Here is a 25,727-nt window from a genome sequence, read left to right as displayed (position 1 = left end):
AATTACCTAAGTCAGAAAACTGAAGGTCAAAACTCTATCCTCGTGCTCCACCTGCACATGTGTTTTATTTCTTGGATCCTCTCAGTCTTCTCTGGCTTTGACTGCATTAGGACCCTCAGTCTCAATCCCCTCAAACTCACTGATTCCAATGTAAGCCCCCTTCAGTTTATCTTTACTCTGCTACCAGATATCTTAAAGGTATGTCTTGTCATGTTCTTTTCAAAATTCTTCAATGGCTTCCCTAAGTATAAAAAAATAACATTCAAACAAAATTTTCATAAAATGCAAATTCTTCCCGATCTAGCCCAGTGTTTCTCAAATCTGGATATTCCTTAGAATCACCTGACCAGTTTTCAAGACTTAAAAGTTCCTGGACCTCACACTTAAAAATTCTGATTTAATTGACATGGGTTGATGTCAGGCTTTATTATTGTTATAGTTTTGCTTTTTTTGTTGAGGTGAGACTAACATAAGATTAATATTTTAAGCCAAAGGAATATTGAAAAAGAAAGCCAGAGTTGGTGGCATCACAATTCCAGACTTCAAGCTCTGTTACAAAGCTGTCATCATCAAGACAGTATGGTACTGGCACAAAAACAGACACATAGATCAATGGAACAGAATAGAGAGCCCAGAAATAGACCCTCAACTCTATGGTCAGCTAATCTTCGACAAGGCAGGAAAGAATGTCCAATGGAAAAAAGACAGTCTCTTCAACAAATGGTGTTGGGAAAATTGGACAGCCACATGCAAAAAAAAGAAATTGGACCATTTCCTTACACCACACACGAAAATAGACTCAAAATGGATGAAGGACCTCAATGTGAGAAAGGAATCCATCAAAATCCTTGAGGAGAATGCAGGCAGCAACCTCTTTGACCTCAGCCGCAGCAACTTCTTCCTAGGAACAACGCCAAAGGCAACGGAAGCAAGGGCAAAAATGAACTGTTGGGACTTCATCAAGATCAAAAGCTTTTGCACAGCAAAGGAAACAGTTAAGAAAACCAAAAGACAACTGACAGAATGGGAGAAGATAATTTGCAAACAACATATCAGATAAAGGGCTAGTATCCAAAATCTCTAAAGAACTTATCAAACTCAACACCCAAAGAACAAATAATCCAATCAAGAAATGGGCAGAGGACATGAACAGACATTTCTGCAAAGAACACATCCAGATGGCCAACAGACACATGAAAAAGTGCTCCACATCACTGGACATCAGGGAAATACAAATCAAAACCACAATGAGATACCACCTCACACCAGTCAGAGTGGCTAAAATTAACAAGTCAGGCAATGACAGATGCTGGTGAGGATGCAGAGAAAGGCGAACCCTCCTACACTGTTGGTGGAAATGCAAGTTGGTGCAGCCACTCTGGAAAACAGCATGGAGGTTCCTCAAAAAGTTGAAAATAGAGCTACCTTACAACCCAGCAATTGCACTACTGGGTATTTACCCTAAAGATACAAACGTAGTGATCCGAAGGGGCATGTGCACCTGAATGTTTATAGCAGCAATGTCCACAGTAGCTAAACTATGGAAAGAACCTAGATGTCCATCAACAGATGAATGGATAAGGAAGAGGTGGTATATATATACAATGGAATACTATGCAGCCATCAAAAGAAATGAACTCTTGCCATTTGCAACAACGTGGATGGAACTGGAGGGTATTATGCTTAGTGAAATAAGTCAGTCAGAGAAAAACAACTATCATATGATCTCCCTGATATGAGGAAGTGGAGATGCAATGGGGGGAGGGGGAGAATGGGAAAAGAATAAATGAAACAAGATGGGATCGGGAGGGAGACAAACCACAAGAGACTCTTAATGTCACAAAACAAACTGAGGGGGGCTGGAGGGAGGGGTGTAGGGAGAGGGTGATGGGGTTATGGACATTGAGGAGGGTATGTGCTATGGTGAGTGCTGTGAAGTGTGTAAACCTGGCAATTCACAGACCTGTACCCCTGGGGTTAAAAACACATTATATGTTTATAAAAAAATTAAAAATTAAAAAATAAAATTGACAGAAACTTTAAAAAAAGATTATTATTTTATAAAAGTGAATAAATCAGAAGCATTCAGTATGTTCACATTGCTCTGTAACTACCCCTCCATTTAATTCTAAATTGTTTATCACCTCCAAAGGAAACCACATTCTCTTTAAGCAGTTATCTCCCATTCTCCCCCTTACCCCAGCTTCTGGAAATCACCAGTCTTTGTTCTGTCTCTGTGTATTTAACAGTTCTGGATATTTCATCTCAGTGGAATCATGAAATATGTGATCTTTTGTGTCTGCATTCTTTCACTTAGTATAACGTTTTCAAGGTTCTTCCATGTTGCAACATGGATCAGTACTTCATTCTTTTTATGGCTGAATAATATTCCATTGTAGGTTTATGCAGTTCATCCACCCATTAATCCATTGATGGGTGTTTGGCTGTTTCCACCTTTTGGCTATTTTGAACAGTGCTACCATGAGCATGAATGAAAATGGATTTGAGTACCTCCTTTCAATCCTTTTGAAATATGCGGGAATAGAACTTCTAAGTTATATTGTAATCCTGTGTTTAGCACTTTACAGTTTGTTGTGGAAAACACAGCAACTGAACCATTTTACATTCTTCCCAGCAATGTATGAAGGTTCCATTTATCTACACCCTCACCAGTACTTGTTATTTCCAGTTTTATTTTATTGTAGCCACCTTAATAGGTGTGAATGGTACCTCATTAGAATTTTGATTTGCATTTCCTAATAACTGATGAGGTAGGGCATCTTTTCATGTGCTTATTGGCCATTTGCCTATTTCTTTAAAGAAATGCCTATTTAAGTTTTTGCCCTTTTTTTAATTGGGCTGTGTTTGTATTATTTTGTTGTTTATTTGTAGTTCTTTATATATTCTGGATACTGGACCCATATGATATTTGATATGCAAGTATTTTCTCCCATTCTGTAGGTTGTACTTTCACTTTCTTGATAATAATATCCGGTGCACAAAGGTTTTTAGTTTTCAAGAAGTTGAATTTATTGATTTTTTATTTTGCTACTGATGCTTTGATCATATCTAGGAATCCATTGCCAAAATAAAGGTCATGAAGATTTACCCCTCAGTTTCCTTCTAAGAGTTTTATGCTTCTAGTTCTTTGAGTTAACTTTGTATATGGTGTGAAGTAGGGGGTACAACTTCATTCTTTGTGTGTGTATATCCATTTATCCCAGATTTTTTTGCATTGAATGGCTTCAACACCCTTGTTGCATATCAGTTGTTCATAGACACATGAGCTTATTTAATAACCCTCTATTCTATTTCATTGGTCTGTATATATTTCTTTATGCCTGTATCACACTGTTTTTGATTACTATATCATTGTAATAAGTTTTGAAGTTGGAAAGTATGAATCCTCCAACTTTGTTTTTCTTTATTAACATTACTTGGCTATTCAGAGCTCCTTATAATGTGTATACATTTGAGGAGGGCTTTCAACTTTTGCAAAAATAAAAAAAGGCCACTGGTATTTTGATAGGGATTTTATTGAATCTGTAGATTGCCATCTTAACAGTTTTAAGTCTTCTAATCCATTACCATTGGATGTCTTTTCATTTATTTAGGTTTTCTTTAATTTCACCTTCATTTCAGTTATTATACATTTCAGCTCCAGAATTTTTATTTGTTTCCTTTTTATAATGTCTGTGTCTTTACAGCTATTCTCTATTTATTTATACACCATTTTTCTGGCTATGCTAGATTTTTTAGCATAATTAAGACAGTTGACTGAAAGTGATCGTTTAGTAAGTACAAATCTGTATTCCTTAGGCACAATTTCCGTACTTCTGTGAAGTGCCATGCTTTCCTGTTTCTTTGCATGCTTTATAATTTCTTGTTGAAAACCGGACATTGTAAATAGTATAATGTAGTAAATATGGAAATCAGACTTTTCCCCCTTACATTTGTTTTTATTGTGTGCTGTGGGGTGTTTTTTGTTTAGTGACCCTTCCTTTAAAAAAAGAAAAAGAAGATTTTATTTATTTCTTTGAGACAGAGAAAAAGTGAGAGAGAGAGAGAGAGAGCACGAGCAGGGGGGAAGGGTAGAGGGAGAAGCAGACTCCCCACTGAGGAGGGAGTCCAATGCGGCACTTGATCCCAGGACCTTGGAATGATGATCTGAGCCAAAGGCAGACACTTAACCAAGCCACCCAGGCACCTGTTAGTGAACCTTCTAAACTATTTTTGTTAAGTGTGTGTTCTTTGTCATGTGTGGTCTCTGAAGCCTCTGTTCCTTTAGTTTGTATCTAGCTAATGTTTTGAGAGTAATTTCCTTGAACACCAGGAGTTAGGGGGGGGGAAAAAAGACAAAGAAAGGAGAAGGACAAGGAAGAGGAGAAGGAGGAGGAGACGAAACAAAAAGGCCAAAGACACACACACAACCTCTCTCAGTATTTGCAGATTAACTCTGTGCTAGTGTACTATCAGTACTTAGCCAAGTCATTAAAAATACTGTCTCAGTGCTCATTCTGCTTGCGCTGAGCCCAGAAATCAGTCAGAAGTGAGAACTTTAGGCCTTCTTGGTTCTTGTGTGAATATATAACCTGTCTTGGGTATGTGCATGGCCCTCTAAATTCCATAGTGTACACAGGTGCTTTTGTATACCCTAATTTTCTCACTAGCTTTCTTTTTGTCACTCTGTCATACACCTCAGTTGTAATCTTTTGTCCCAGGAGACTACGGGTTGCTAGTTCATCTTAGAATGATTTCAGGTATGCCTGCTGCTTTTCCAACCTGAGCTCTGAGGTGAAACAAAAACAAGTGCTTCCTGTCTGTCCTTCAGTTAGCCCCACACAAGTTAAAACACAGGGACACAATTCTTTGCAAATAAGTTCTGCCCTGCTCCTCCCAGAGCCGGAGACCAGGGTCCCACCTTGGGAATATGCGTGGCCATCTTCAGGACCACGGCTGAGCTGGGGAAGGGATGTGGCAACGGTAGTAAAAATGCCACAAAGTTTTTCTGTCATTTTTCAGTTGTCCTTCATTCAGCATTTAGTTGTGGCTGTTTTCCAGAGCTCTGGCAAAGGTGGTTCCGTGATAGTTTCCCTTTGATTTTTTTTTTTTTTTAATGCTTCTGTGGAGGGATGAGTCCTTATAGTTGCCTACTTCCTCATTTTCACTGACCTCTTACTATTTTTTAAAGTCTTTTTTATTACTTTTGAAGAGATGATTCTCATGAGCTGCCCAGATAAGAACCACTGTAGCCACAGTCTTCCTCTCCACAGTCATCTGTCACCACAGTCTCTCCAGTTCTTTCAAACCGTTTATAGCCGCAGCCTGCTAGTGGATTCATTATATCTTTGAGATTTCCACTTAAAGTGCACTACCATTTCTGACTTTTCTGAGGAGAGTTGCACCAGCTTTCCATAACTTTCATGATTGTCTACTTTTTACTTTCTTAACTGAATGGAATCTTGGAGGGCAAGCATTTCCTCTTCCTCACCTTTCATAAAACCATGTCAGACCCATTGTAGAGAGTCAACAAATTTAAAAAAAAAAAAAAAAAAGAGAGAGAGTCAACAAATGTTATGTGAACCACAAACTGGGCTTGCTAAGTCTTGCTAAATATATATATATATATATATATATATATATATATATATATATATACACACACACATATATATAATATTTACCATATCTTGATCTAAAGTAAAACACTAAGTTTTCTCCTCCCCTTCCTTCTCCTTTCTTTGTCATTTTCTCTCAGGCAACACCAGACCCAGCAAGGGATATTCAAAGACTGTAAGTGAAAAATAACTAGTAGGAGAAATAGTCCTCACCCACCAGATCGCACGAGTTCAGTAACTGGAGATCCTACCTCATTTTAAATACACACCTTTAAATTTAAATACACACCTTCCCTTGTGTCCTGGGATGTCGTGGGATGGATGCCTCTGATGCCCATGTGCTGCAGCCCTGGTGATGCTCTGTTCTGTCATCTCTTCACCTTAACTGCTGCTCCTCATGCTCTTGCAGACTAGAGATGTGCCACCTCTCCCTGTAACTGTCAACATGGTGCAAAGTGCTGTTTCTTACTTCACTGCAGAACCAGGGGTTCTGGTAGCTATCAATTCAGGTAGTAGCAATGGAGCCAAGCATTGACTCTAGCTCCTACACCTACATTTGAAAAAATTTGTTGATTTAAGAAGTATCATTGTATCTCAAACGGAGGGGCCTTGTCACCTCAGATTTTATAGAATTTAGCATTTAAAATACTCTAGAAGACCGTCTTTTGACATTCATACTCACAAAGGCCTCTTATGTTAAAAATGCTGATTGTCACCATCCTCCACTCTCTTAGATTCAGAATCAGTGGTTCTGGGTGGAGCTCAGGGATTTTAATGTGTGACACATGCCCCAGGTGATTCTGATGCCTGCTGTCCTTGGGCAGCACACTGATGATCAGTGTCACAAGGGGTTATTGCTTGGTTGTGAGATTCCAAGTATGAGAACAGTGTGCACTTAAAATTCACTGCCAGGTTCACTAATCCAAATATTTATTTATAATAATCTCTAAAAACATTTTTTTTTAATTTCCATGTTCAGACTGTATCAAAGTGACATGTTCATGGTTAATAAAAAAACCAATCTTCCTGAAGAACTTAAAGCCAACAGTCCCTTTGCCCATCCTCCCTTACCTCTGCCCCACTCTCTTCATGGGACACCACCTCTAATCATTCCCTTTTAAGTTCTTATACTGATCATTTCCTTATTCTAAAATTACACATGAACTGCTATTTATTGATTATCATCTAATTTAGACTTTTTCATCTTCTTCCAATAATGGATATGGAAATTGTTCCCTTACTACACTGTTGCTGCTTTCATTTTATTCCTGTGAAGTTATTGCTTCTACGATATCTTCTAATCTTTGGAAACGTGTATAAGCCTATGCTTCTTGCACTATCATTCATAAACAGCATCTTAATTCTCCACTTTGTAAGAGAATGGCATTCACTTCCCCACTTTCTCTTCTTCCCTTCCCAACTTCCAATCTCTGTGAGCTCTCAAGGTCACATCACTTTTATTATTTGTAATAAAATTATAATTAAATCAGGGTTCAACACGCAACTTGATAAATATAGACTATAAAAAGGATGTAATTGAAGGACAACTACAAAATGAGAATTGTGTAGTTTAGTTCAAGTATACATAGTTTTATACAACAAATTATGTAGAACATATATTAATGTTCTTAAATTGCTGTTTCCAAATTAGCTTTCAATATTTCCTCACTTAGAAATAGTACGAAGTTTAGCCAGCTGGATTTATCTATTACAGATTTTTCTTCTCTTGTGTGGGTTCTTTTGACCCTCTTCCCAGTTTTTGCTTCATGTTCTTCTACACCAAATGCTGCTGCTTCCTTGTAGCTGAACCTCAAGTGGCCACTTAAGTCATTCTTGGTTTCTGTACCTCTAATTGCTCCAGGTTTTAATTTCTATTAATAAGTTCCATTTGATTTCTAAGAATATTTAATGCTTTCACAGCACTGTAGGTAAAATACCTGATTCTGGTTTTATATCATCCAGAAAGCCTTCTTTTTCTAATTATGTGTATATGCTTTCCTGAATCTTACTAATCACAGTTCTTGTGGTATATAACAGAACTCATACTATGCAGTTTACATTTTACTGTCTTTCTTTCACTCTCTTATTTCTCATCTGAAAAGTCAGTTCGTCAATGAGGTTTTCCCTCTTGTCCCAGTCCTAGCTGTTGTACTCTGTATCCCAGGCCCTTGTTTTATTTTGTTCATAGCACTCATCCCTATGAGAAGTTGTGCCATTTATGCATTCATGAGTCTTGCCCTCCTAGAATGTGAGCTCCTTGAGAGCAGGATCTCCCTCTCACAGATGTATCCTAAGAACCACAGTAGAGCCTGGTATAGATTCCTGAAGATTGCTACAAATCTTCAATGCAACAACATCCATTCTTTGAGAACCACTGCTTTGCACTATGCTCTCTCTCAGAAGTGCTGTAACACCTCTGTGTTCTGCTTGGACTGTACTGATGGCATGCTTTCCATGTTTTCTATGGGTGGGAAAGGGGACAGGTGTTACTTCTAGATTGAGTTTGAGGTATAACAAAAAATGTTCACTAAGGCAGTAGGTCTCAAACTTCACTGTGCTTAAGAATCACAGGGAGGGGGGAAAAAAAAGAATCACATGGAGAGCTTGTTAAAACCAATTGGGGGGTTCTCTTCTCCAAGATTCTGACTTAGTAAATATGAATGGGACACATGAATTTGCATTTCTAATGAGCTCACAGGATCATACTGTGAAAACAATGTTCTAAGACAAATCCATATGTCTTTCCTGATTAGTGCCAATACATCTGTGGCTGCAAGAACTGAGAGGTTTTGTTTTGTTGTTGTTGTTGTTTTGTTTTGTTTTACTGTTTAACACTTTTACATAATTTCCTCCAAAGGGAGCATGGCATATTGCATTCTCTTCTCTCAGTTTATGTGAAACAAGTGTATCCAGGTCAAGAGATATTTGAGTAACAAGGTCCACTTTGTCCATCTCAAATCCAATTTCCCCTTTGTCTCAGAATGGAGCCTGGACATGTCCTCTTTCTCCTATCTGAGGGCAAGCACTTACCCACCCAGGGGCACAGGGCAAATGACTGGAGGCGGTGTCTGTATCATCTTCTTATCAGAGTCTTAATCTCAGTTCTAGGCATGCCTGGTGAGTTACCTCTGAGATCAAAGCCCTTTTTGATATGAGTCTTCTAGGATGTCATTGTGTAAGGATTCCTGGTTGCTCACTCTGGCCTGTGAAGATACCAGGATAAACATAGATTGGGAGTTGATGTTGGGACCCTAATTAAATTGGTAAGGCATAAGAAGAAATATTTCCCTTTCTGTGCTTAAATTAAATGAATCGGGTGAAATTTCTTTTTTTCATACGACTATAAATTTAAGATTGAATTACAGTCCTACAAACCTTATTAATATAGGATAATAGAACTTTTACTATTAAATCTACTTTTTGCGGAGAACTCAAAAGAGTAAGAAGTGCAAAATATGCATCAAGTATTGTTGTATTGTAAAAGTAATGTAGAGCTAGAGCACTTCTACAAGGAAGGTTATAAGGTTGTGAAATAAGTTTTCCTGACATTCACCCGTTGCCCATCCCAGCCAGTATGAAGGATAGTGAAGAATTCTGAGTGGAATTTCAGGGCCAGTAGACTTTTGGGGGAAGAGTTGGGGAGCTATGGTCTCCCAGAACTCAGAGAAATAAGAAAACTGCTACTATTTGTCAACATATGGATGCGGAGTCACATGGGCTGAGTTTGAATGTCAGCTCAGCTTCATACAGCCATGTGCGCTGTATCTCTATGACTCTCTCTACTTTTCTGTAAAATGGAAATAATAGAGTACCCACTTTTCAAGATAGTTAAAAGGATTTAATGATAATAATTGTGAGGAACAATGCCTGACACATGGTTGTGATATATGTTGGAATATAACTAATTAATTCTTAAGTACCAGGGATTGTTTTTGTCTCTGGGGATATAGCAGTGAATTATGGCACACAGATGTTTATGATTCTGACAGTTATCAACTATGATTTGGGGGCCATAATTTAAACATCTCTGATTTTAACTCTAAAAACCTTCCCAACTCCAAAATTCTATTAAAAAGGGAACTATTACTAAATTAACAAAGTACCTGTCAATACCTTGTTGATCATTTTTCTACTGTGATAGTTAATTTTATGTGTCAACTAGGCTAGGTAGGCCATGGTACCTAGATACTTGATCAAACACCAGTCTAGATGTTGCTGTGAGGGTATATTTTAGAGGAGATGGACATTTAAATCAGTAGATTTTGAGTAAAGCAGATTATCTTCCATTATGTGGGTGGGCCTTATCCAATTATCCAATCAGCTGAAGGGCTTAGGGGGAAGAAAAAAAAAAAAAAAGATTGAGGCCCTCTGAGAAAGTAGAAACTGTGCTCCAGACTGCCTTTGGACTTGAACTGCAACATCACTTCTTTCCGTGTCTCCAGTCTGACAGACCATCCTGCCGATTTTGGGCCACCTAGGCCCCACAATCACTTGAGCCAATTCCTTAAAATAAATCTCTTTGTTTCTCTCTCTCTCTTCCAATAAATAGCTAGCTAGCTAGCTCTGTTTGTAGATATGTTATATAGAGAGTGTTTATATATATGTTTATATAGAGAAAGATACATATATATGTTTTTATTTGTTCTGTTGTTTCTGGAGAATCCTGACTAATATACTATGTTTTATCATTTGGGGATCATAAATAAGATCACATCAGTTAAATGTAATATTTATTAGCTGCTATGAAAAACTACACTGACTCATCCTTTTTAATTGCCTACATCATTAACGAGGGAGGTGAATATATAATATATAACCATTAGTAAATGTTGATTTCTGTTAGTAGATGTTGATTCCTTTCCATATGTCAGGTTCCTCCACTTTCCTACTAAATTTGGATATTGCAAAGAGTTAAAAGAAAAGGTCCCACACATGTTTAATTTTCAGATAAACTCTTCTATATCCATCCAGAATGGAAAGCCATCACAAGGGTAGCTGTTTGAAGCTGCATCCTCCTTCCAGGGACTTTCATGTGAACTCTGTCCTGTCCTTCCTTTGCCAGTTTGAAGTCCTCTTCTCACTCCTCCAGAACAATTTAAATAAATATTTAAGACCATGGTTATATTTTACTATTATACAGGTAAACTGTAACTTCTGTAGATTACCACATTGCAACATATTTCCTCTTTTATTAAAAATTAACTTATCTCCTTTCCTGATATTTGCTGGTCATTGGGGCTGCAGAGGGGACTAACAGCCTCCTTGAATGCAGCTTGTTCGGACAGTGTGGAGGAAGTAACAGGCCACCTATGTGTTCTGTGCTCCTCCCCCAGAGATTCAGTGGCAAGATCTCAAGCAACACCCAGAGCTTTAGGGGCTTCTTACCGAAGTGTGAAAAGAGATCCCTTTCCCTTTGTTATGTCCTAAATTTATATCAGAGCTCCAAGGAACCCCCAACAAAGGATTTTTCAGTAGTCGATTTATTTTCCACACCAAAAAGCACTTCAAGATAAATTTTTGGCACCAATTTCTCCATCTTCTTAGCAAAACTGTTCATTCTGTTGTGGGTTTTGGTGATGTGTTTCAAAGTTCTGAGAGCTTAAGACACAATGCTCTCAGAAGAGGTAACCAGAAAAATGTTCATTTGTAAAATGTCATGGGGATAACAATAATAACCTACCTGATAAGTTTATCTAGAGGTTTGTGTAATTCAGTACTACTGGTAAAGTACTCAGAAAGTTGCCTAGCACTTGATTAGTGCAATGTATCAATTTGTTAAGAAAACCCATGGTCAAACTTTGTGAAGACTATACATGCAGCCCTTTCTTATACCATTAATAGCGCTAAATCTCAACTCTAACTTTCTTAGTTGAGTGCACTGAGGGAAGAAGGGTATCTGCTTTGTAACAAAAATATAACAAAGTTTCAAGCACACAGAAACTCTAGAGCAAGATGTAAAGATCAAAGAACATCTCATGTTTTTGTTCTCTTTTCTGTTTTGAAGTGTATCTCATGAGACTGAAATAGTGTGAGCACATGTTCCTTAAGGCAGTTTATCAAGAGTAGATATGCAGAGGTAAAAGAAACGTTGTCACATGGCAGAAGAGCCCAAGATCTGGGGTTTAGGAGTGTTCAAGTGTTTCCTGGAACACTTGGGAAATGGATTTTTTAAAGATTTCATTTTTTAATTTATTCATTCATTCATTCATTCATTTATTTATTTTTTAGAGAGAGAGAGCATGAGCGGGGCAGAGAGAGGGCAGGAGAAGCATTTCCCTGCTGAGCAGGGAACTGGATCTGGGGCTCCATCCCTGGACCCTGAAATCATGAGCTGAGCCAAAGACAGACATGTAACCAGCTGTGTAACTCAGGTGTCCCTGGAAATGGCATTTTTGATACAAATCTCAGTTAATTCTGATGCAGGTGGTTTGGGGATCACTCTTGGAGAAACAGGTCAATTCCTTTTTTAAATTTCAGTCAAATTCATAACTTTTAAAATATATTGTAATTGAGTTGAATAAGCTACCTGAGGTTTTCTGTTCTTTATCATTTTAGATGGAATGAATATAAAAGACCTAGTAACAGCTAGTCTGGGTTCTTACATGCAAAATATTGTTCTTCGAATAGAAAGTTTCCTTTATTTAACATTGCTCACTTAACCCTTAATCTCACATTAGAGTCCTCAATTCTTTTATTGTTTTATAAACTACTAAGAAGCAATTGAGTGGTTCAAGCAATCCAAGTGCATATATTATAAAAAATAATATTATTTGAGTATGAGCATGGTGTCTATGCAATGACTTAAGTTTAGTACATTGGGATTTTGTTCAGTGCTTTTACAGTGTACCACAAAGTCCAATAATGTTTTAACCAGTTATATAAAAAATGTTTCAAAATTGATGGAAGATCATGTCATTAAAATAACTATTCTTATATGCATAGGCTATTTTAAAGTACATGAAACTGTTTTATTTCTTTGAGTCAATAAATATGGGAGTATTTGTGGATGAATTTTATCTGTGGCTCAATGTATAACTTTATTCCTATATAAGTATTAGAAAATGGCACGTGTTAGATAATTTTTTTAAAATGCCATAAATAAATGTCACATCTCATAGAAATCATGGTTTCCCCAAAGATGAAAATTACAGGAAACAGGACCATTGAATTCTAGGAAGTTAGTGTCTCTACAAAGGACAATGGTCTTTTAAATTTCGACATTCCTTTGAAGTCATGCCTTTTCAGATAAGCATGTGGGACAGTAGGTGGTTCTATACAATGATTTTTGGTTATGTTGATGGTATTATGAAAGCTCTGGCCTTTTCAGAATGCTCAAATTTACCATGTTTGAGCCCGGAACCCTACTTTGCTCTTAGTTGAAAATAAGGAGTTAATGAAAAATCAACATTTGTTTTCTGAAGTATTCTTTTTTGCTGCTAAAAAGAAGAAGAAGAATGCCATATAGTTTGTTTTTGTTTTTAAGATTTATTTACTTGAGACAGAGAGCACGAGTTGGCATGGGAAGGGGGCAGAATCAGAGGGAGAATCATACCCCTGATGAGCTGGGAGCCCGATGTGGGGCTCAATTCCAGGATTCTGGGATCGTGACCTGAGCAAAAGGCAGATGTTTAACTGACTGAGCCACCCAGGTGCCCCACCATTTAGTTTTTTTAAAAAATCATCTTTCTGTCTTCCAATATAACATGACAGAGACTTTAAATTTTCCTTTAAACTAGTAAGGTGAAACCATCATTTGCTAGTTAGAATCATTAATTCATGAAAATAACAAATCAGAGGGGAAGACGAACCATGAGAGACCACAGACTCTGGAAATCAAAGTGATGGTTTTGAGGGGAGGGGGGTGGGAGGATGAGTGAGCCCATGATGGGTATTAAGGAGGGCATGAATTACATGGAGCACTGGGTGTTATATGCAAACAATGAATCATAGAACACTACATCAGAAACTAATGATGTACTGTATGGTGACTGACATAATAAAAAAAAATGTTATAAGAAAATAATAGATGGTAAGGAGTGTGTATGAAAGACAGGGGCTGTATAAGAATCACAGTGTCACACTGCATGGGAGAGAAATGAAAAGTTATTACCTCTATTTAAAATAAATTCGAAGAGAGGGAAAAAAATCCCTCAGAAAATGCACAGAGTAAGTGATTAGCAACAGTTGAACAAAGGGCGGATGTTAAATCAGACAGTGTAAGGACTAAGTGTATGTGAACTCAGGCCTGGAGTGATTTATTAAGGATGATATTTGTGGCCTAAGTGTAGAACCAGACATTTTCAAGAACAGCCCAGAGCATTCTCAGTGGCTTTGTCATAGGTGGGGACATTGTCTTTCTTGCCTAATCTATTTTCACAGCCTCTTAAGTGGCCACTCTGCCCACCTTCCACATGCCCACCAGGACAACCCTCTATATAAATTCCTCCATATTTTGGCCATTGGAGAAAAAAAAAAAAAATCCCACACTTCTTAAGAATTTCAAGTTGCAATTAAAGTTACAAAGTTTCAGCTCTTGGAACCAAAAGCTCTTGGTAAAATTGGACAAACATTGGCAATCTTAAAGCCTATGGAAAACTAATAGCCCTAAAAGAATTACGGGATTCTAGGGCCTGTTCTGCCTCTACACTTCTGTTTCTGCCCTGCTTGCCAGGACAACAAAAAGTTGTGCCATGTATGAAAGCTAGCTCCTTTACGAGATTACACACACAAAATAATAGTAAAAATAATCTCAAAAAGTAAACATGGATCTGCTCAGGAATGTGTAGGCTGCTTAAGGTCTGTGATCCTTGGGGAGAAATTTTATATACTGTTTACAGTAGACATAAAGGTTCTCTCCCTTGCCCATCTCTGCTGTCTTCTCACATTCTCCCATGCACTTTTGAGGTAAAACAAACTTCTATTATTGCTGCCTGTGCAGGCACTAATAATGTTTTTGGTTGCCTGAGCATAACTTTGGAGTCTCACCAATCATCTAAAGGTGCTCTATGAAGAATTTTTCCCACTAAGAGAGTTCTCCTGTGCTTGATATCTTGTTATGGTCCCTGATAATTTTTCTCTGACCTGTTCCGTGGCCCAGCAAGCCTGTGGACCGCATCAACAAAAGTCTCCCATCTTAAGCTTCCAATTAGATTCAGCTAGTGGCAGGCACTGAAGATGGTGGAAGGCTGGGGGGAAGGCAGCATCTTGGCACAACTTTCCCCAGTGGCATCTGGGCGGATCCAGGGTGGGCTGTGTCTCTTCTGAATACTTTCTCTGGGTCTGACCATTCTTCTATTTCCACTTCAGGCCTAGGGCAGCAAAGGGTTCCCAGGGAGCAGTGCTACCCCTTTTGGTGTCTTTAAACCCTGATCCACCTTTGTAAATAGTCTGTTAACTCTCCTCAAATTACCCAGCTTGAATGTGCCAGCAGCCTGACTTCCTGTGATGAATTAGGTGCCTGATGTTACGATGTTGTAATTTCTCCACTTGACACCACATAGTGTATGAAACACTTTATGTTCCACCTTTCCTTGAACCTGACAGTGTTGTGACTCTGCGCCTTCCTGTTTCCTCTCCTGCAACATAATGCTCTTTTTTTCCTCCTCTTCTCCCTAGCACTTATCTCTTCATTTTCAAGATCCCTCTCAAATGTCACTTATCTGGGGAGTCTTTTCTCTGGCCTCCCATCCAGCAGGACTTGGACTGTGTGCTCCAGTTACTGTGACATATTTGTGTTCCCCACAGGAATTATGTCTTCATTCATGCATTCATTCATTCCCCAAACAATGACTGACTGACTTATTTCTGCATTTCACACACTGTTCTGAATCTGTGGGAATACGGCATTGAACAACACAAAGTCCCTGCCCTCATGGAGCTTATGTTCTCTGGGAGAGACAGACAATAAATGAGTGAACAAATAAATTTATGGTACATGAGGTAGAGATAAATACCACAGAGATAAAGCAGGCTCAGGCGTGACCCGTGTAGTCTCCAAATGCAGATAGTTGTTGCCTGGAAGACCTGAGAGTTGGTATTTGAGCAGAGCCCTGAGTGAAATGAAGATAATATCTGCAGGTAGGTCTTTTAGTCAAGGAAACAGCAGTGCAAATGTCCTGAGGGAGAGGTGTGCTTAGTACTTGTGAAGAACATGGAGCCCAGTGTGGGGTTGTGGGGGTGGGGTGGGGTTAGGATATGAGATGAGGGAGTGCCAGGGAAAATGAGCTCAGCGCAAGCCTCACAGCTCAGGATCCCAGATTTGGAAGTTCCTGGGGAGCTCTGAGTAACAGGTACCCTAACTTTATTATACATTTTGTTACCCCCAGTGCCTTGTCCAGTGTCTGGATGAATGGAAGATTAAATTGTAGTAGTTCTCAGTTAATTCTGTGATCCAACCCCTTGCTCTTTAACCAATGTAACTTTCCTAAGTATTACAAAAATAATTATCTTTTCTTGGAGATGTAGCACCATGCAGTAGAGCTGACATCCAAGGTGACAAGGCTGGGAAGTGGCCAGCCCTGTCCCCAGCTAGTGTCTGCCTGTGTGTCTGTCTTTACCTAATGTGCAAAGTTCTGTTCAAACTCAAACACCACGCAGTCTATTACATAAGTTTAAAAGCAGTAGACAAAGATGCTATTTCACCTCTGTCAGAACCATCGAGTTTATTTTTCACAGATTTTGGCTAGTATTTCTAATTTCTTAGCTCAGTTTTTATTGAATTAAAGAAATGAAGGTCAAAATAATGATTTTCACTAAGAAAAACAGATGAGGATAATCCATGTATTAACAGAATTATCCCCTTGCTATAAGATTTTTGAAGGTTTATATTCTCTTTCATGAATCAAAATATGAAGTTATCCAAACAAGATAACTGATTTCCTTATGTTTTTCTTTTTGTAAATTTTAGTCTGATGTAATTACTTGAGGCAATGATGAATTAGATAAGAATAGAAAAAGCTCAGCATCTAGTTCTGCACCAAATATTTATTAGTTTCCAGATAATGCAAATATGTGATCAGATATTGATTTGCTTCTAGTAGATATACTTGGCAATTGAGCGTTCCGAAAGGAAAACTTATAAATAAAAATATGTATATTTAAATTTCACAACTTTACTATTCTTAAAATCTTTTATTCCTAAAGCATATAACACATCAAGAAACAAGTTATAATTAAAAATAAAGTAGATTGGGCGCCTGCGTGGCTCAGTTGGTTGAGCGACTGCCTTCGGCTCAGGTCATGATCCTGGACTTCCAGGATCGAGTCCTGCATTGGGCTCCCAGCTCCTTGGAGTCCGCTTCTCCCTCTGACCTTCTCCTCTCACATGCTCTCTCTCACTCATTCTCTCTCAAGTAAATAAATAAAATCTTAAAAAAAAAAAAGTAAAATAGATTGGTCACAGAAAACTAAGCCTATGCCTTAATTAAATGCAACCAAGAAACACAGCTCTCTACCAGAATGGGAGTGTGGACTGGGAGCAGGTGGTCCTTGTCATTTTGGTAACATCACAGGGATTCACCCAAACCACTGTGACTGTGATGCAGCCAGAGCTTGATAACAGAAAAGTTTCTATCTCAGGAATTCACGTTGGCTCTATTCCAGTCATTGTTTCTTGCCCTGTGAAGAAAATGAAAGTTTGTGCAAATCTAAGATGAAAATTGCTCCCTTAAGGATGTTTAATTATATTTTTTTAATTTTGGAAATTGAATCTTTTTTAATAAATCAAATACAACAAATCCACTAGACACTGAGGAAAAAGACATGAGATTAAATAGCAATGTGAGGCATTTGGTTTAAGTAGAATGACCTTTGTAACAGAAAGTATATCAACATTGCAAACAGTTTGTTGAATGGTCCTAAGAAATATTTCTCAGGGTGCTTGAGTGGCTCAGTGGGTTAAGTCTCTGCCTTCAGCTCAGGTTATGATCTCAGGGTTCTGGGATCAAGCCCCACATGGGGCTCTCTGCTCAGCAGGGACCCTGCTTCCCCCTCTCTCTCTGCCTGCCTCTCTGCCTACTTGTGATCTCTCTCTGTCAAATAAATAAATAAAATCTTAAAAAAAAAAAAAAAGAAATATTTCTCACTTAGTATTTGCAGTAATGTGTTTTGAAATGGCTAAAGTATTTAGAAGTTTAAAATGAAATTTTTAAGGAAATAGTCTTCTATTTAAGTAATTGGGTTAAAAATTTTTAGAACTCATCCTTATCCATCATTATTAATACATTGATATTACATAAGAGCTCCTTTTCTTTTCTCTTTTTTCTTTTCAGATCTTTTTTATTCATTTGACAGTGAGAGAGAGAGCACAAGCAGTGGGAACTGCAGGCAGAGGGAGAAGGAGAAGCAGGTTCCCTGCTGAGCAAGGAGCCCAATGCCCGGCTCCATCCCAGAACACTGGGATCATGACCTGAGCTGAGGGCAGACGCTTAACTAACTGAACCACTCAGGCACCCCAAGAGCTCATTTTCATTCTTCATCAATCGCTGTTATTTTAATATTCAAAAGAGAATTTTTCTGCATATTGGTTTGTTTCTTTAACTTTTATGATTTTTTAGTTATGGTAAAATATACATAACAAATTTACTATTTGAACCATTTTTAAGTGTATAGTTCTGTGGAATTAAGTACATTCATAGTGTTGTCCAGCCATTACCACTATCCATCTCCAGACATTCTGCAGCATCTCAAATGGAAGTTTATAGCCCTTAAAAAATAACTCCTCATTCCTCCTTCCCCTAAAGCTTGGGAACCAACATTCTATTTTTTTTCTCTATGAATTTGACTACTTTAGGTACCTCATGTAAATGGAATCATATATTTGCCCTTCTGGCTTATTTGACTTAGCATAATGTTTCCAAGGTTCATTCAGGTTTAGCATGTGCCAGAGTTGCCTTCCTTTTTAAGACTGAATAATATCCTATTGTATGCATATACCACATTTTGTTTATCCATTTACCCATTGACGGACATTTGGGCTGTTTCTATGTTTTGGCTACTGTGATAAATGCTATTATGAACATGGGTGTACAAATATCTGTTTGAGTTCCTGCTTCCAATTCTTTTGGGTATTTTCTCAGAAGTGGAATTATTGGATCATAAAAGTAATTATGTTTAATTTTTTTTTTTTCCTGAGGAACTTCCATAGTTTTCTGCAGCATGTGCATCATTTTCTATCACACCAGCACTGCACAACAGTCCCAATTTCTCCACATTCTTGCTAACATTTGTGGCATTTTGCTTTTATTTTCTTATGATAGCCATCCTAATGAGTGTGAATTGGTTGGTATTTCATTGTGGTTTTGATTTCCATTTCCGTAATGATTGGTGATGTTGAGCATCTTTTTATATATTTATTGACCATTTGTATGTCTTTTTGGAGAAATGTCTATTCAAGTCTTTTGCCCATTTTTAGTCAGGTTGTTTATTTTTTGTTGCTTGTTGAGTTTTAGTTATTTATGTATTATGGATATAAATGATTTGCAATCATTTGCAAATGATTTTTGCCTATTCTGTGGATTGTCTTTCACTTTGTTGACAGTGCCTTTAGATGCACAAAAGTTTTCAATTTTGGTGAGGTCCGATTTATATTTTTCTTTTTTTGCCTGTGATTTTGGCATTATTCTATTTTTTAAAAAATTTTGCTCTTTAGAGATAATATATAATTTAAAATGCTAAAGGACTACATCATCTTTTGGGAAGAGACTGTTTTAGTTCACAACTAATGTGTCTATTAAACTTAAAATGTAAAGATGAAAAGTAAATATTGACTACTAATAAAAAATATACAATAATAATAGCTTCTCATTCAGTGAGTCAGTTGGTCAGTCAGCTAATCACTGGATATTTGGTGCCTACTTCAGTTATAATCATATGCTGTTTTTGAGAGGAAAATCCCAATATAAAATGTTTTCTTAAAATATCATATAGCCTGGTCAAGGGGGGGAAAAAAAAGATAATCCCTATATGATGGTCCCTAAAACAAAGGAAATCTGTAATAGTAACTCATCTTTATTGATAGCTTACCGTATTTCTAACTTTGTATTATTCACTTTTCATGCTTTATCTCTTCATGATCGAAACTACATGTCTCAACGTAACTAATACTAATTTCATTAGACATGTAGGAAAGCTGAAGCCCAGTGAAATATAGTCTTGCACTAGTAAACAACAAAGTGTTACTCAGTGCATACCTCTTTGACACCTGTGGTCGAATATAAACTCTGTGTGGTCAGGGCATGGGCTGTCTTGTTCACCTCTGTATCTCTGCAACATAGGTGTTTGTTTTTTTGTTTTTTTGTTTTTAAGATTTTTATTTGTTTGCCAGAGAGAGAGAGAGAGAGAGAGTACACACAAGCAGGCAGAGAGGTAGGCAGAGGCAGAGAGAGAAGCAGGCTCCCTGCCGAGCAAGGAGCCCGATGCGGGACTCGATCCCAGGAGCCCGGGATCATGACCCGAGCCGAAGGCAGCGGCCCAACCAACTGAGCCACCCAGGCGCCCCCATAGGTGTTTTTCAGTTACTGTTTATGCCTGGTCTTGGAAGGAAAAACCTTAATATTTGGTAATTTTTTTTTTAAGATTTTATTTATTTATTTGACAGACAGGGATCACAAGTAGCCAGAGAGGCAGGTAGAGAGAGAGGAGGAAGCAGGGTCCCTGCTGATCAGAGATCCGGAAGCGGGGCTCCATGCGGGGCTCCATGCAGGGCTCCATGTGGGGCTCCATGTGGGGCTCAATGCAGGGCTTGATCTGAGGCTTTAACCCACTGAGCCACCCAGGTGCCCCTTAATATTTGGTGTGTTTTTTTGGTTTTTGTTTTGTTTTGTTTTTGACAGAGAGAGACACAGCAAGAGAAGGAACACAAGCAGGGGGAGCAGCAGGGGGAGAGGGAGAAGCAGGCTTCCTGCAGAGCAAGGAGCCCCATGTGGGGCTCGATCCCAGGACTCTGGGATTGTGACCTGAGCCAAAGGCAGACGCTTAATGACTGAGCCACCCAGGCGCCCCTTAATATTTGGTTCTTAACGATTCTGCTATATCATAAGAAAGAAGAAAACGTTTCCCTTCTCCCTAAGTATAAACACAAAGAGAACCCAATTTACATTGCTGCTAATTTCTTCCCTTGGGTCTTGGGACATCTCATGTCTTTATTCATGCTCAACTTTGATGAAGGTTGATGAAGACAAAATCCTTGCAAGAAAATCTCATTTGTTTGAACAGTTGGTACCATGGGTTTACTCATAATAATCTTTTAGAAAGTTCTCCAAATCACATTTTAAATGTTAGTGTAAAATTGCTGTGAGTTTCTTTATTTGCTTAGCAAAACTTTAGCCAAAGTGGGTGGAGATATGGCAACAGGTTCATGTACTCTACTTCATCACCACAGGAAAAAACAAGTAACATTTTATAGTGTTAGGATCAAATATCCTTCTATAAACAAAACATGTAAACAGAGGTTTTATATGAAATATTCCAGTTAGTTGTATAGCCTTGGGTAAGTCACCTGACTTCCCTGGGCCACAATTCACTCTATATTAAAAAATAACCCTCAGAATAACTTTGATATCCCTTGAATCTTATATTGTTATATAGGTAAATTTAGGAGTGAATTTTAAATTGAACATAATATTCTTCTGGGAAATTAAGTATTTTATCAATCTTTGGAGAAAGAACTCAATAATGAGGTCTTCTTAAATTAAAACTGATGTTACAAAACAACCCCAAAGCAGTTAACAAAGTGGCAACAATTAACAAATTATTATCTATGACTAATTACTTTGTAAATGGGGTAGGGGTGCCTGGGTGGCTCAGTCAGTTAAGCATCTGTTCAGGTCATGATCCCCAGGTCCTAGGATCTAGCTCTGCATTGGGCTCCCTGCTCAACAGGGAGCCTGCTTCTCCCTCTCCCACTCCCCCTCCTTATAAGCTCTCTCTCTCCCTCTCTCCTCTGTCAAATAAATAAATAAAATCTTTTAAAAAACGTAAATGGGCTAAATATTCCAGTCAAAAGGCATAGAGTGGCTAAATGGATAGAAAAACAGGTTTGCTGCCTATGAGAGACTTACTTCATATGTAAGAACATGCACAGACCAAAAGTGAAAGGATGGAAAAAGATATTACATGCCAGTGGTAATAAAGGAAAAGCTGGAATAGCTCATATCGGACAAAATGGGCTTTAAAACAAAAATAAAGGCATTGTGTAATGATAAAGGGGTCAAAGAGAAGATAACATTTGTAAATGCTTATACACCTAACACAGGAGTACCTAAATATATAAAAACAAATATAACACATAAAGGGAGAAGTTGACAGCAATATAATAATAGTAGAGGGTTTCAATAGCTTATTCACTTACATCAATGGATAAGTCATCTAGACAGAAAATCAATATGGAAATACTGGCCCTAAACAACACATTAGACCAGCTGGACTTAATACAGAACATTCCATCTAAACCAGCAGAATACACATTGTTGTGAAATGCAGATGGAACATTCTCCAGGAGAGATCACATGTCAGGCCACAAAAGAAGTCTCAATAAATACAAGAAGACAAATCATTTCAAGCATCTTTTCTGACCATTGTGGTATGACATTGGAAATCAATTATATGAAAAAAAAAAAAAACTAGAAAAGACACAAACATGTAGATACTAAAGAACATGATACTAAACAACTAATGGTTCAATGAAGAAAACAAAGAAGAAATAAAAAAAAAAAAATACCTTGAGGCAAATGAAAAGGAGCATAACTTTTCAAAATCTATGGGACATGGCAAAAGCAATTCTAAGAGGATAGTTCATTCTGATACAGGCTTACCTTAAGAAATAAGAAAAATCCCAAGTAAATAATCTAACCTGGCACCTAAAGGAACTAGAAAAAGAAAAACAAGCAAACCCAAGGTTAGAAGGAAGGAAATAGTAAAGATCAGAGCAGAAATAAATTGAGACTTAAGGTATGATAGAAAAAAATCAATGAAACTAAAACTGGTTCTTTGAAAAGATAAACAAAATTGATAAGCTTCCTGCCAGACTCATCAAGAAAAAAGAAAGAGGAGCCAAATAAATAAAATAAAAAATGAAAGAAAAACTACAGTTGAAACCACAAAAATACAAAGGAATATAAGAGACTACCATGAACAATTAGAAGCCAAAAAATTAGAAAACCTGCAAGAAATGGATCAATTCCTAAAAACACACAACCTTTCAAGATTGAATCTTGGAGAAATAGAAAATCTGAATAGACTGATTAGAAATAATGAAATTGAAACAGTAATTTATAAACTCCCAAAAAACAAAAGACGAGGTGCCAGATAGTTTCATAGGTGAATTCTATTAAACATTCGAAAAAGAGTTAGTACCTCTCCTCTCAAATTATTCAAAAAAAAAAAAAAAAAAAAACGAAAAACAAAAAACAAAAAAACATAAAGGAAGAAATGCTTCCAAACTCCTTTACAAGGCTGCAATCACCCTTATGCCAAACCAGACAAAACACCACACACACCCAACATTTACAGGGCAATATTCCTGATGTATATAGATGCAAAAATCCTCTACAAAATATTAGAAAACTGAATTCAGCAGTACATGGAAAAGATCATACACCACAACCAAGTGAGATTTATTCTAAGGTTGCAAGGATGGTTCGATATCCACAAATCAATCAATGTGACACACCCCATTAACAAAACAAAGGATAAAAATTATATGATTACCTCAATACCTGCAGCAAAAGCATTTGATTAATTTAGTAACTTTTCACAATAAAAACCCAAGAAAATGGGTGTAGAAGGAATGTACCTCAAAATAATAAAAACCATTTATGACAAACCCATAGCTAGCATCATAATCAACAGTAAAAGAATGAAAACTTTTTCTCTAAGATCAGGAATAAGACAAGGATGCCCACACTTACCACTTTTATTCAACATACTATTGGAAGGCATAGCCACAACAATTATTAGGAAAGAAAAATAAATGTATCCAAAGAAGAAAGAAAACTATCACTCTTTGCAGATGACATGATACTATATATAGAAAACCCTAAAGCTCCACCAAAACTGTTAGAACTAATAAAAGAATCTAGTAAAGTCTCAGGATACAAAAATTAACATACATAAATATGTTGTATTTTTATAGACCAATTATTGGGCTATCACAAAGAGAAATTAAGAAAAAAAAAGCCCATTTATAGTTGCACCAAAAAGAATAAAATATCTAGGAATAAATTTAACCAAGGAGATGAAAGACCAATATTCTGAAAACTAAAAGACACTGATGAAAGAAATTGAAGATGACACAAATAAATGAAAATATATTCTGTGTTCATGGGTCGAAAAAATTAATGTTAAAATGTCCATACTACTCAAATAAATTTAAAGATTCAATGCAATCACCATCAAAATACCAATGGCATTTTTCACAGAGCTAGAACAAAATCCTAAAATTTGTATTGAACCACAAAAGACCCAGAAGAGCCAAAGTAATCTAGGGAAAGAGAACAAAACTGGAGGTATCATGTGCCCTGATTTCAAACTATACTACAGAGCTGCAGTAATCAAAACAGTATGAGATTTGCATGAAAATAGACACATAGATGAATGAAATGGAATAGAGAGCTCAGAAATAAACCCACACAGATATGATCAATTTATGACAAAGCAGGCAAGAACATAAAATGGGAAAAAGACAGTTTCTTCAATAAATGATGTTGATAAAACTGGGAAGCTACATATAAAAGAATGAAACTGGACCACTATCTTATACCATATACAAAAATATATTAAAATATATTAGATTTGAATGTAACAACTGAAACTATAAAACTCCTAGAAGACAAACACAGGCAGTAAGCTCTTTTTTTTTTTTTTTTTAAGATTTTATTTATTTATTTGACAGACAGAGATCACAAGTAGGCAGAGAGGCAGGCGGGGAGGGGGTGAAGCAGGCTCCCCACTGAGCCGAGAGCCCAATGCGGGACTCAATCCCAGGACCCTGGGATCATGACCTGAGCCGAAGGCAGAGGCTTTAACCCACTGAGCCACCCAGGCGCCCCAGCAGTAAGCTCTTTAACATCAGTCTTAGCTGTATATGTATATATAAGTATATATACATATCTTTGTGGGGTCAGTGGCAGGGACCAGTCTCCACAGATAAAGCCAACAAAAGCTAAAATAAACAAATGGGATTATATCACACAAAAAGTTTTTGCACAGCAAAGGAAGCCATCAAAAAAAATGATAAGACAACCTACTGAATGGGAAGAGATACTTGCAAATTATATATCTGATAATGTGTTAACAACCAAAATATATAAAAAGCTCAATATCAAAACAAATGACCTGATACAAAAATGTACAAAGCAGTTGAATAGGCAGTTTTCTAAAGAAGACATACAGAGGGACAACAGACACAAAAAGATGCTCAACATCACTAATCATCAGAGAAGTGCAAGTCAAAACCACAGTCAGATTAGCTATTATCAAAAAGACCAAAAAAAAAAAAAAAATGTTGGTGAGGGTGTAGAGAAAGAGAACCTTGTACCCTGTTGATGGAGATGTAAATTGGTACAGCCACTGTGGAAAGCAGTATAGAGGTTCCTCTGAAAATTAAAAATTGAACTACCATAAGGTCTGGCGATTTTGAGTATTTATACAAAGAAAACAAAAACACCAATTTGAGGAGGTATATGCACTCTTATGCTTATTACAGCATTATTTACAATGGCCAACATATGGAAGCAAACCACTGATGAAGGAATAATGAAACTATGGTGTGTATATAACAAACAGAAGATTAGCCTTAAAAAAAGAACGAAATCTTGCTGTTTGTGACAACATGAACAGACCTAGAACATACTGTCCTAAGTAAAATGAGTCAGACAAAGAAAAACACCCTGTCATTTCACTTATATGTGAAATATAAAAACAAACAAGTCAACTAAAGGGAACAGAAACTGACTCATAGATACAGGAAACTGACTCATAGACCCCTTCCCCCCTGCCAGGGGGGAAGGGGTCAGGAGAGAGGTGATGGGGATGAAGAGGTACAAACTTCCAATTATAAAATTAATGAGCTGGGGTGCCTGGGTGGCTCAGTGGGTTGGGCCTCTGTTTTCG

At 37.4% G+C, this 25,727-nt stretch overlaps 1 long non-coding RNA gene across 2 annotated transcripts in view; it reads left to right on the top strand.

The window, feature by feature from the left end:
• LOC308340788 overlaps window positions 1–25,727 on the top strand; it is a 63,777-nt gene that overhangs the window by 23,188 nt on the left and 14,862 nt on the right. Inside the window, exon 3 of one of the 2 annotated variants that reach the window (XR_013966636.1) lies at window positions 489–2,000. The exons of the other annotated variant lie outside the window; for it this stretch is intronic. This is a non-coding gene — a long non-coding RNA (uncharacterized lncRNA). Of the gene's footprint in view, window positions 1–488; window positions 2,001–25,727 lie in introns of those variants that run through there. 2 annotated transcript variants of the gene reach the window in all.

Source organism: Martes martes, assembly GCF_963455335.1.
Source record: "Martes martes genome assembly, chromosome: 4".
Taxonomy (NCBI): Eukaryota; Metazoa; Chordata; class Mammalia; order Carnivora; family Mustelidae; genus Martes; species Martes martes.
The sequence above is the reverse complement of the archived record's forward strand: the minus strand, read 5'-3'. Positions and strand labels throughout refer to the sequence as shown.